Source organism: Camellia sinensis, chromosome 7 (assembly GCF_055761805.1).
Source record: "Camellia sinensis isolate YWXY chromosome 7, ASM5576180v1, whole genome shotgun sequence".
NCBI lineage: Eukaryota > Viridiplantae > Streptophyta > Magnoliopsida > Ericales > Theaceae > Camellia > Camellia sinensis.
In genome coordinates this window covers 149,229,799-149,243,162 of record NC_138967.1, presented here as the reverse complement: position 1 = coordinate 149,243,162, position 13,364 = coordinate 149,229,799, and positions in this window count along the sequence as shown.

Sequence of the window (13,364 nt, the reverse complement as noted above, 5' to 3'; positions counted from 1 at the left end):
CCGTCAGGTGGTATTACAAACTAGAGCCGGCTTTGATTAAAAGCTTCCACGAACTCTAAAAATCCTTCAGGGCAAGGTTCATCACTAACGAGGTCCAGCCAAAGCAAGCTGACTCCCTCTGGGCAATGCAAAATCAACCGGGGGAAACCCTTCGTGCCTACTCGGCGCGGTATTGGGAATGTTTCAATCTGGTAGACGATGCTTGCATTGACTCCATGGCCATCACTGTCTTCAAGATGGGACTACATCCCGACAATGCCCTCCGCAGCTCTTTAACTAGACGGCCCCCCAAAACAGTTTGGTCGTTAATGAAAAAAGTTGAAGAATATTGTAAAGTAGAAGATGATGCCTTGAGGTTTAAAGCCGGCAATGTCACCAACAAGACGACTCCTGCTGAAATTGCTCCGCTGATAAATTCTGTAGCACCTCAGAGCCCTGAACCTCGCCATCGGTCAAAAGGAGAAAAGAGATGGGATTCTCGCCGATCAAGTGACTAATGCTCTCACCGAGAGAATGAACAGCTGCAAGTCGACAGCAGGCGCACAAGGCGCGCCGACAAGAAATATACTGAGTTGTCAGAGCCGATCAGCATAGTCATGTCCAAAATCCAACATCTTCCGTTCTTCAAGTGGCCGTAAAAAATGGTGGGACCTCCCGATACTCGAAGACGGGGTCGGCGGTGCGAGTATCATAAGGATCATGGCCATGAAACTGAGAGTTGTTATGCATTGAAAGATCACCTGGAGGAATTGGTGCAGGATGGTCGGCTATAGCAGTATGTCCGAAAAGGCAACCTGACCAAAGCAATAGCCTTAAGATAGGATTCACCTCCTCTCGGCGTGATCCACATGATATACAGCTTGCCAATGTCATCGGCGGTGCATACGATTCAGTCAAACTCTTACCCTCAAAACCAACTCACTCCAGCTAAACGGCCCCATGAAGCCGCAGGCATTACTGTTGATGATTCAGATTTGGCCGGAGTAATTGTGCCCCACATTGATCCCTTGGTAGTTAAGCTACGCGTAAATCGGTTCACAATTGAGCGCGTACTCATCGATCCGGGGAGCACATCGGAGGCCATGTATTATAAGACATTTACTAAACTTGGCTTCTCCGAATCGGATCTCTCCCCAGCCCCGTATCCACTATTCGGCTTCAACTCCAATCAGAGTACCCGTTGGGGAAAATCACACTACCTGTTCGAGCGGGCTCCCGAACAGTAGATGTAGAATTCTTGGTCGTCAAGATGCCATCGCCGTACAATCTCATTATGGGGAAAACTTGGTTACACACCATGTAAGCCATGCCGAGTACATATCATCAGCTGCTGCGCTTCCCGATGGAACGCGGCATTGAGGAAATTCGCGGCTCCCAGAAATCGGTACAAGCATGTTATCTCCTCGCTGGAAAGACGACAAAGGAGTTGCAAGTAAATTCCATTGAGGTGCCGGATCGGGAGAGCCTCGACGATGTTGGGCGGCTTCCAAGTGAGAAGGCCACAGAAGGCCTGGACCGAGTTGAAATTAACGGAAACTGAGAGAAGTTCTTCATGGTCGGCGCCTCCCTGAGCCAAGCCGACAGACAGTAGCTAATCTCTTTCCTACTCAGCAACCTTGACGTCTTTGCGTGGACTCCATACGAGATGCTGGGTATAGATCCGTCCGTTTCACAGCACCATTTGAATGTTGACCATAAGTGCAAGCCGATTATTCAGAAAAGTCGGCGGTCAGCCGCAGAGCACACTGCCGCCGTTGTTGAAGAGGTTGACAGGCTGCTTGACGCCAGGGCAATCAGGGAAGTGACCTACCCTACATGGCTCTCTAATACAACGGTCGTGAAGAAGAAAAATGGGACTTGGCGAGTGTGCGTCGACTTCACGGACCTAAACAAAGTCTGCCCCAAGGATTGTTGTCCCCTACCTAGAATCGACCAACTTGTAGATGCGACGGCACGGTCAGTGCATGAGCTTCCTCGATGCTTATAGAGGCTACCATTAGATTGCCATGCATCTTGAGGACCAAGAAAAAACTACATTCCTCACCCCAAGAGGAACCTACTGCTATAAGGTTATGCCTTTTGGGCTGAAGAATGTAGGGGCAACTTACCAAAGACTGGTCATGGCTATGTTCAAGGAACAACTCGGCCGAACTATGGAAGTGTACATTGATGACATGGTAGTGAGGTCCAGAGAAGAGCAAACCCATCTAGCCAATCTAGAAGAGACGTTCGGCATCTTACGCAAATACAAAATGAAGTTGAATGCTTCCAAATGTGCATTTGGGATTGGCTCCGGCAAGTTCTTGGGTTACATTGTCAACCACCGTGGAATCGAGGCCAACTCGAGGCAAATCACAGCAATCTTGGAACTCAGCTCTCCTCGTTCAGTAAAAGAGGTTCAAAAGTTGATAGGGATGGCTGCCGCACTCAATAGGTTCATCAGTCGGTCTACAGATTGCTGCAGACAATTCTTCCATACACTATGGCAGGGCAAGGCTTTTGAATGGTCCGCCGAATGTGAAGCTTCTTTCAACGGCCTCAGGACTTACCTCCGCTCAGTACCACTCTTGACAACACCTGCAGCTGGTGACCCGCTCATTTTGTATATGGCAGTTTCCGACAGGGCCGTCAGTGCCGTACTGATAAAGAAAGAGCTGGGGGAGCAGCGGCCAGTGTATTATGTGAGCAAGGCAATGGTGGATGCCAAAACACACTACCTTCCGCTGGAAAAACTCAACCTAGCCCTAGTCACGGCAGCAAGAAAACTGATGCATTACTTCCAAGGACATAGCATTGGGGTGCTAATAGATTATCCCCTCTGTTCAGTACTACGAAGTACAGAAGCATCAGGACGTGTTTCAAAGTGGGCTCTTGAATTCGGCCAGTACAACATTCAATTTCTACCCAGAACTTCAATCAAGGGACAGGTGCTAGCCGACTTTGTTGCCGAATTCACTGGGGTCTTGCCGATTTCAAGTTCGACGAAACTCAACTGGAGCCGAACTGGAGAATTTATGTCAGGGACATCTGGCAGTTGTACTGTGATGGATCATCCAATCAGTGGGGCAGCAGAGCCGGAGTTGTGATCATGGCTCCCGACGGCGCAATAGTTGAACAAGCCGTCAAGCTCGGCTTTAAAGCATCAAATAAAGAAGCCGAATACGAGGCCCTTCTAGCCGGTTTGCGGAATGCACATCTTCTGGGTGCTCGACGCTTGGTTGTATTTTGCGACTCAAAACTGGTGATCAATTAGCTAAAGGGATAGTACGCGGCAAGAAACGACCGTATGGCGGCTTATATGAAAACGACCAACTCCTTGCTGGCAAAATTTGACCAACATGAATTGAACCAGATAACGTGTGATCAGAACACACATGCAGATGACCTTGCCTGCCTAGCCTCCGCCATTAACTCGGAGATTAAACGGACCATCGAAGTAGGTTTCATCCCGGAGCCGAGCATCGGCCTTTCAGAGGAAGTGCAGGTCAATGATATAGAATTTGGACCGAGTTGGATGGATCACATTGCTGCATTCCTGTCTTCCGAACAGCTCCCTGAGGACAAGAAAGAAGCGCACAAACTGCAAAACAAAGCCTTGCGATACTACTTGGATCCGCAAGGAAGGCTTTATAAAAAAATCCCTCTCTGGTCCATATTTGAAATGTGTGCACCCTGACAAAGTTGAAGAGCTTCTTGCTGAAATTCACGAAGGCAGTTATGGTGCCCATTCTGGCGGGCGCTCTTTGGCCCATAGAGCTATAACACAGGGGTATTATTGGCCGACAATGAGATCTGATGCGGAATGCTACGTGAAAAAATGTGAACAGTGCTAGAAGTTCTCCCCGTTAACCCATCTGCCTGCTGAAGAGTTGAGCTCTATCACCAGTCCCTGGCCGTTTGCCCAATGGGGGCTTGATATTGTAGGATCGTTGCCGAGGGCCCCAAGGAACAAATGATACTTGATCGTCGCCACAGACTACTTCACAAAATGGGTCAAAGCGGAGGCATTAACGCACATTCGAGATTCTGATGTCAAGCGCTTTGTGTGGAGAAATATCATAATGCGATTCGGCATTCCAAGAGCTCTTATCTCTGACAACGGCACCCAGTTTGATTGTGGCGTCTACCGAAAGCTGTGCAGCAAGTATGGTATCCGACCTTACTTTTCTACACCGACTTACCCACAAAGCAATGGTCAAGCTGAAGCCTCTAACAAATCCATCTTGGACGGCATCAAGAAGAGGTTAGAGAAAGCTAAAGGCAAATGGGTCGAAGAATTGCCGAGTGTATTGTGGGTTCACCGAACTACGCCGAGGCGATCTACTGGAGAAACACCGTTTGTTCTATGCTTTGGAACCCAGGCAATCATACCCCTGGAGATCGGCCACCTAACACTGAAAACTCAAGTTTTTGACATGGGCCGAAACGACATGATGTTGGCTTTGGATTTGATTCTGATTGAAGAACGAAGAGACCGTGCCCTTGCATCCTTGGCACGATACCAGCAGCAGCTTGCCAAATCATATAATCAACGTGTTCAGCTGCGCCGCTACATACCAGGCGAGTTGGTCCTGAAGAAGGTACTTCCAGCTGCCAAGAAACCGGCTGACGGAAAATTAGGTCCTAACTGGGACGGCCCCTATCAGATTGATTCCATCGCAGGAGTAGGGGCATATCGGCTAAACGACATGTCAGGAAGAAGTCTGCCTCGACCTTGGAATTCTACACATTTACGCAAATTTTATCATTGACCCAACTTGTGGGGCATGATACTTGTTCTGAATGATTCGCCATGTACATCTCATTTTTTGTAATGCAATGAGCGCTATTTACTCACTTCAAAATCCTGTTCAAAGGTGTTCTGACTAAGCCTCCGGATTCGGAGCCCCATTGGCGCACGACGTCTTTGGGCCGATTAAGCCTCCGGATTTGGAGCGCCCTTCGTGGATATCACGATTGGCCAAATAAGCCTCCGGATCGGAGACCCATCGGCGCACGACAGCTTTGGGCCGATAAAGCCTTTGGATTTCGAGCGCCCTTCGTGGATATCACAATTGGCCAAATAAGTCTCCGGATTAGGAGCCCCATCGGCGCACGACATCTTTGGGCCGATCAAGCTTCCGAATTCGGAGCGCCCTTCGTGGATATCACGATTGGCCAAATAAGTCACCAGATTCGGAGCCCGATCGGCGCACGGCGTCTTTGGGCTGATTAAGCCTCCGAATTTGGAGCGCCCTTCGTGGATATCACGTTTGGCCAAATAAGTCTCCGGATTCGGAACCCCATCAGCGCACGACGTCTTTAGGCCGATTAAGCCTCCGGATTCGGAACGCCCTTCGTGGATATCACGATTGGCCAATTAAGCCTCCAGATTCGGAGCCCCATCGTCGCACGATATCTTTGGGCTGATTAAGCCTCTGGATTTGGAGCGCCCTTCGTGGATATCACGATTGGCCAATTAAGTCTCTGGATTCAGAGCCCCATCGGCGCACGACGTCTTTGGGCCGATTAACCCTCTGGATTAGGAGCACCCTTCGTGGATATCATGATTGGCCAATTAAGTCTCCGGATTTGGAGCCTCATCGGTGCACGACGTCTTTGGGCCAATTAAGCCTCCGAATTCGGAGCGCCCTTCGTGGATATCACGATTGGCCAATTAAGTCTCCGGATTCGAAGCCCCATCGGCGCACGACGTCTTTGTGCCGATCAAGCCTCTGGATTCGGAGCGCCCTTCGTGGATATCACGATTGGTCAAATAAGTCTCCGGATTCGAAGCCCCATCGGCGCACGACGTCTTTGGGCCGATCAAGCTTCCGAATTCGGAGCGCCCTTCGTGGATATCACGATTGGCCAATTAAGTCTCCGAATTCGGAGCCCCATTGGCACACGACGTCTTTGGGCCAATTAAGCCTCTGGATTCGGAGTGCCCTTCGTGGATATCACGATTGGCCAATTAAGTCTCCGGATTCGGAGCCCCATCGTCGCACGACGTCTTTGGGCTGATTAAGCCTCTGGATTTGGAGCGCCCTTCGTGGATATCACGATTGGCCAATTAAGTCTCTGGATTCAGAGCCCCATCAGCGCACGACGTCTTTCGGCCGATTAAGCCTCTGGATTAGGATCGCCCTTCGTGGATATCACGATTGGCCAATTAAGTCTCCGAATTTGGAGCCTCATCGGCGCACGACGTCTTTGGGCTGATTAAGCCTCCGAATTCGGAGCGCCCTTCGTGGATATCACGATTGGCCAATTAAGTCTCCGGATTCGGAGCCCTATCGGCGCACGACGTCTTTGTGCCGATCAAGCCTCTGGATTCAGAACGCCCTTCGTGGATATCACGATTGGTCAAATAAGTCTCCAGATTCGAAGCTCCATCGGCGCACGCCATCTTTGGGCCAATCAAGCTTCCGAATTCGGAGCGCCCTTCGTGGATATCACGATTGGCCAATTAAGTCTCCGGATTCGGAGCCCCATCGGCGCACGACTTCTTTGGGCCGATTAAGCCTCTGGATTCGGAGTGCCCTTCGTGGATATCACGATTGGCCAATTAAGTCTCCAGATTCGGAGCCCCATCGGCGCAGGACGTCTTTGGGCCGATCAAGCCTCCGGATTCGGAGTGCCCTTCGTGGATGTCACGATTGGCCAAATAAGTCTCCGGATTCGAAGCCCCATCTGCGCACGACGTCTTTGGACCTAATAAGCCTTCGGATTCAGAGCGCCCTTCGTGGATATCACGATTGGCCAAATAAGTCTCCGGATTCGGAGCCCCATCGGCGCACGACGTCTTTGGGCCGACTAAGCCTTTGGATTCGGAGCGCCCTTCGTGGATATCACGATTGGCCAATTATGTCTCCGGATTCGGAGCCCCATCGGCGCACGACATCTTTGGGCCGATTAAGCCTCTGGATTCGGAGTGCCCTTCGTGGATATCACGATTGGCCAATTAAGTCTCCAGATTCGAAGCTCCATCGACGCACGACGTCTTTGGGCCGATTAAGCCTCCGGATTGGGAGCTCCCTTCGTGGATATCACGATTGGCCAATAAAGTCTCCAGATTCAGAGCCCCATCGGCGCACGACGTCTTTGGGCCAATTAAGTCTCCGGATTCGGAGCGCCCTTCGTGGAAATCAAGTCTCCGGATTCGGAGCCCCATCGACGCACGACGTCTTTAGGCCGATTAAATCTCCTGATTCGGAGCCCCATCAACGCCTTTGGATATTCGGGTCGTGCATAACATAATTTTGCCGCTTAAATACTTAATATAGAGTGCTCTCATACGAAGTCGGCAAAACCCGTTTATACATCAAAGCATGTAAACATTCGTAATGATGTTTATATAATGAAACACAAAACACATTTATTCGAACATTCATGCAATAAAGAACAAAACACGCAAACATGTGTGTGTCGAACAAAAATTATAAAAAACAACACGAACAATGAAAACGAGACATTTTATTCAATCAGACAATGATTACATAGTTTTTAACGCAATCTACGTTTTCAAACATCACAATGAGTGTATTTATCCGGTGTCTCCCTCATCGTCACTCTTTTCGATTTCAAAAGCGGAAAAGGGAAAATGACAACGTCGATACAGCGACAACGCCGAATCAATACCCCTTGCACGAAGAATCTTCGTAGCCTGAAGTGCCTCGATCCAACCGTGCTTAAATCCCCAGTTCTCGCATCGGCAGACCTCCTCCACAAGTTTCTCTTTGGTTTTCTCGATGCCGACCTTCCGGCCCGCGGGAAAGCCTTGTTCGTAACCCATGGTCCTCGCATTCTCTACGGCGAACATGCTTGCCGTGTCCCGGTCGGTAATGGTGTGACTCAGCAGCCGTTGAGTCACCCTCTCCTCCATGATCGGATTGGATTGACCCACCGCATGTAGCTCAGTGGTTTGAGCCCTCCTAAGCTCCTTGAGCTCACGCTCGGCTTTCTCCCCGCGAGCCTCCAAACTGTGGATTCTTTTCTCCTTTTTCTCTATCTCACGTCGAGTGGCGCGCAAGTGCATGCCGACTTCATAGGCGGTGTACAACCCTTTCACTGCCCCGTGGATGCCCTCTTGAAATACGTCGAAATCCGGTCGACCAACCATCGACTGCTGGACCTCCAGTGGAAAAATCTGTCGAGCAAATTCGACCGCCACACCTGGGTCCTTGATAATGGAGTCCGCCTCCGTTATTGGTTTATTCCCCACGAAAACTGCGAAACTCAACGGTCGCGGCGTCACGTCAGCCTCATTTCTTAGTCGCGGTCGCGGAGAACTTCCCCGTTACTGTTTCTCCTTTCGGGGTGATCTGCTTCGACAACTTGGAGGCTAACACTTTTTCCATTCTTTGGACGCCCTACCTCCCATGGCGGCGGGTTCGCCGCTGCGATTCATTGCAATATCAAGCTCAGCCAAAGTTCGCGTTTCTCCTCTGTTGTTGAAGAAAACTCTATTAGACATTCGCACTTTTCTACGCAACAAATTGTTTTAAATTGATTCTGAACACAGTAAGTGAAGTTACTGGCGCGAAAAGTCCATCCCATTTATTTCTAATACTTGCAACGACCCCGAGGCGATTTCATTAACGCTAAACTTCAAAAGATGGATGCCGTTCTAAACGGCAATCATACACGAATGCCTTGGAGTTCATGCACTGGCTGGGGCAAGGGCAGATTTAATATTCTAACCAGCCAAGTATTTAACCCCAGTGCCGATCGATTCATGCCGCAGCCATTCCATGAACTAGTCATATTCGACTTGTGAAGCTCATGCTCTGGCTAGGGCAAGGGCAAGGGCAGATTTATTAATCTAACCAGCCAAGTATCTAGGCCCCATACCGATCGATATGTGCCACAGTCACTCCATGTACTAATTTTCGGCTTTTTGGAGTTAAAATGGCCTAATTATCTAAACGACAATCATACATGAATGCCTTGGAGTTCATGCACTAGCTGGGACAAGGGCAGATTTATTAATCTAACCGGCCAAGTATTTAACCCCAGTGCCGATCGATTCATGCCGCAGCCATTCCATGAACTAGTCATATTCGGCTTCTGAAGCTCATGCTTTGGCTGGGGCAAGGGCAGATTTATTAATCTGATCGGCCAAGTCTCTAAACCCAATGCCGATTGATTTATGCCGTAGCCAGTCCATAAACTTCAAGAATTTGGCTTTTTGGAGTTAAAATTGCTTGATCATTTAGTCGGCGAGTATACATGAACGTTCTATCCAAAATAGCAACAAAACAATACCATTCATTAAATAACATAATTTAGCACAAATAATAGCAAAGTACAAAAGGAATTTTCATTAAGTAAATTGGGCACAAATTGTTGCCATTTTATATATGAAAACTAAACAAAAAGCTGTAAAAATACATGAAAATCCTAAAACAAAAATCAGAGTCGCCCAAATTAATCCTTGGAGTCAGACTCCAGCGGCTCAACATCCACTTGCTCGTATGGAATTGGCATAGCCAATGTCACATTAGCAGCAGCAAGGGCTTTGAGCCAGCCGTGTTTGAATCCCCGATTTTCAAATTTGGGATATTCATCAACGTATTCGACGAAAGCAACATTTTTCCCGGCATCAAGCGCCCTGGAAGCCTCCAGGTCGACCGCTTCCTTCGCCTTCTTTATTTCTTCCAACTCAGCCTCCAACTTAGAGATCGCCTCCTGGGCCAATTTAAGCGCGTCGTTGCTCGCATCCGCCTTTTTCTCAGCGACCGATCTCAATTCTTCAGCGTTACGGGCTCTCTCCATCTCGACCTCGGTACGGGCGGCCTCCATCTTCGCTTTTAAAGCCTCGAACTCGGCCCTACTCCTTTGGCCCTCAACATCCGTTTGTAAACGGCCAATCTGCTCGACGGCATCATGATGGCGACGGCCCATCTCGGCTATCATTCTGATAGTCTGCAAAACAGGAAGTTGAGACCAAAACAATATTTGCATAAAGTGAAAAGACAAAGTCAAGATATATACTAAAAAATCCGATTGCGCGGCCAACGCTATTGCAACCAGACCCAGCTCTGCCCGAAAAGCCGCCTTATCAACAGACAGTGAAACGGACGTAGCCATGCTGAGTGAGACCGCTAGATCTTTGATTATCGAAGCATCGGAGGGGATCTGCGTATTTTTTATCTTCGGTTGAATAACAAAAGGTACAATCACATCCGATTCCTCCAAATGAGGTCGTTTGTCGGCACGGTCTTCTTCTAAGCTGGCCTCGACCTCGGCAGGGCGCTTCTCTACCCTTTGCTCTGCCTCTACACTGGCCAGCACAACCTGCTCCGCCTCAGCACTTTCGTTTTTGCCGTTCCCTCCTCAATAATAGGCAATAAGGGCTGAGATTCACTAATAGGCAGGGAGGGCTGAGATCCGCCAACAGTCAGGGAGGGCTGAGATTCGACAGCCCGAATAGCCTCCGCTTTTCGCCGCGCGGCCATCCTTTCCAGCGTTCGCCTTCTTGGCAAGTTTAGTGGGGCTTAACCCAGCCATATCTTCTGGGTACGCGTCGGGAAGGTCCTCAAAACCGTGAAAAATATCGTCAAGTGGAAGGTTCTCTCGGCCCGAAGTGGACGAAGGGTCGACTGAATCGAGACCGACTTCTTCAAATGCTAACTTCAAAGCCGTGTCGACTTTGGCTTCGGAGTGGTCTGACTCAGCGACCTCAGCTACTTCCGGTCGCTCCGAATCTAATCCCTCGAAACCGACTTGCCTCAAATTTTTGAAATCAATCAAGATGAAGGCGGTAAGAAACTCCTCACCCTTCGGAATTGGGATGTTTTTCGCCACCGAAAAGGTCGTATAAGTTTACTCGTAATGAAGCAGAACGTGGGCCGCCCTCCCCTATTTTTGAAGACTCGATCGGCCGAAATATTTGAGCACAACCTTGATTTCTGAAAAAACAACGTCGTCGATCGAGGTCAGGACTTTTTCCAAATCGTTTCCTGCACAAGCAAAACCATGAGGTCCCAAAAATGAAGCTTTATAAATATAACAGAAAATAAATAAATAAAAGAAGCTACACGGCCACCTCGTTCGCCCCTCCGTCTAGGAATAGGATCGAGGCGATCCTCGCCTTCGCCGAATTCCCAGTTTCCTTGGACGACGACCATAACATCATCGACTCGCTTCCCAGAGCTGGAAAGCATAGTCACTAGTTGATGGTCAGTGTCTGTGGCCCTAAGGAAATAATGCCCGTGCTGACCAGAAGACTTGGCCAAGGCGTAACAATGCCGAATAGCGGGAATGCCAAGGTTAAGCCCAAGGTGACGGTTTAGTGCGATAATCCCCATCACAATTCTAAAGAAGTTGACATTAAGTTGGGATGGGATTAAGCCCTAATGACAGAGCACAGCCCACAGGAGTGGGTGAAGGGGAAAACAGACTGCACCCTCTGCGATTGATAGGAGAGGGAAGATGATCATGGTTTCATCAGCCCTCTCCATATCGAGGGTGCCGTCTGTCACAAGTGACAGACGGACGTCATCAAGAATGGAGAAATGGCGTCGGAAGCCAGAAATTCTATCCGGTGAGAGGAGATCTTTTAAATGTTTTACCATTTCCCCCAGCCAATAGGAATATGCTAAGCCAAAAACAAAGCAAGAAAAAAGATTCAAAGCAGAGAATGAGAGAACTTACAAGAGGCGAAGAAGATAGAGAAGAAAATGAAGTTGCAGAGGTAATTCAGAAGGCAGTCCAGCGACGAGCGTCTAAAAGTGTGTATGTATTTGAAAAGACGTCAAAATTTTAAATCACAATAAATAGAAATGTACGAAGAGGCGGGAAGTTGAAATGATAACCGAGAAGCGTGTGTTCAGACATTTGCATTGGAATATGGTCAGCTGTCGAATTTAAGCTTTGACTTTTCGAGTTCGAAGCCAAACACTCCAACCAACTGTTGTTAGTGGAGTGCTTGGGGGGCAATTGTGGGGGCTGAGTATTGGGAGTCGTAGAGATTCCGGATAGTCGAACTTGGGAGAGTCGAAATATGTGGCACTCGGCGTCAGCTCGCACGCTCGAATCCAATCCTACTTGGCCAAACAGCCGGCTAGGCAAGGGGCCGAGTGAAGAGCGGTTTGCTACAAAATATGCTGAATAGCGAATTGAAAATGGACCTAATCCCGAGGCCCAAGAAAAAGAAGATATAAATAGAAGAGCATCAGCCAGAAAGAAGTATGAGAGAAACAATATATTTAACTTAGAACACAAGTAATCTTAAGTGTTGAGACTGACTTGCCCGTCGGAGTGCTAATTCTGGCACCCCCGACCGGAGTGTTTATTCCTTTTCAGGTGATTAGCAGAGGATCACGAGCGTCCGCCAGGATCAAAGGAGTATTTCCAAACCACTTCCCCACAAAGGACAATATAGTGGATCTACTAACTACTCATATAGCGATTTTGGTTTAGGCCCGACCTGTTGATATTTTGGATCTGGGTTTCATTGTCTCATATGGTTGTTCATATCTTGTTTCTCCTTATTCCTCATTGAGTTTAGTTATTGGAGTGTCTTGGTTGTATTTGGGACATGTGGGTAGATTGTTTTTCAAAACTATTGTTGCCCAAAATTTTGCCTGTTCGCTCGAGCGACACTTTTGAGAACTGTAACACCGTATTCCACATCGGAAGTTTGCATGGGCGATCTTGGGCATATAAAGCACCACTACCTTGCTACTAAATAACTTGGACTTAAGCTTTTGGATATTGTTGGTCGACCCACAAGTTACTTGGGCTAGCAAGTAGTGAAGCGTGACAATTATGGTATCAGAGCTGTAGTTTATCGAGTTACATATCTTGCATTTCATCATTTAGACGAGGTCCGAGTCCCTAGAGTCCTTAGTAGTGTGTGGTTGAGTTAGTTTTGTTTAAGCTTGTGTTGGGCCTTCCTTGATATCATTTTGAAGGTTAGGAGATGGCACCTAGATATGTACATTGTTTGGCTATTCCTTGTGAGCCTTTGGATGAATGTATTGCTATGTCTACTCCATTAGGGGTAACAATAGTGTTAGAGGATGTCTGTAGATCTTGTGAAGTAGAGATAGATGGTAGGATTTTTCCAGGGGATTTGATTTCTTTAAAGATGAAGGATTTTGTCGTGATTTTGGGGATGGATTGGTTGATGATGGTTAACGAAGCATCATGCTTCTATTGATTATTTTAGAAAGAGGGTAGTTTTTGCTATGCCAGGACAACATGAGTTTTCTTTCAGGGAGATAGGAAATGGTCTTCTATCTGTTTTATTTCTTCCCTTTAAGCTAACTGAATGTTAAGAAAAGGGTGTCATGGTTACTTAGCTTGTGTGGTGAGTACCGAACAGCGAAAGCAGAGGTTAGAGGGGTTGCCTGTAATGAGGGAATTGTTGATATTTT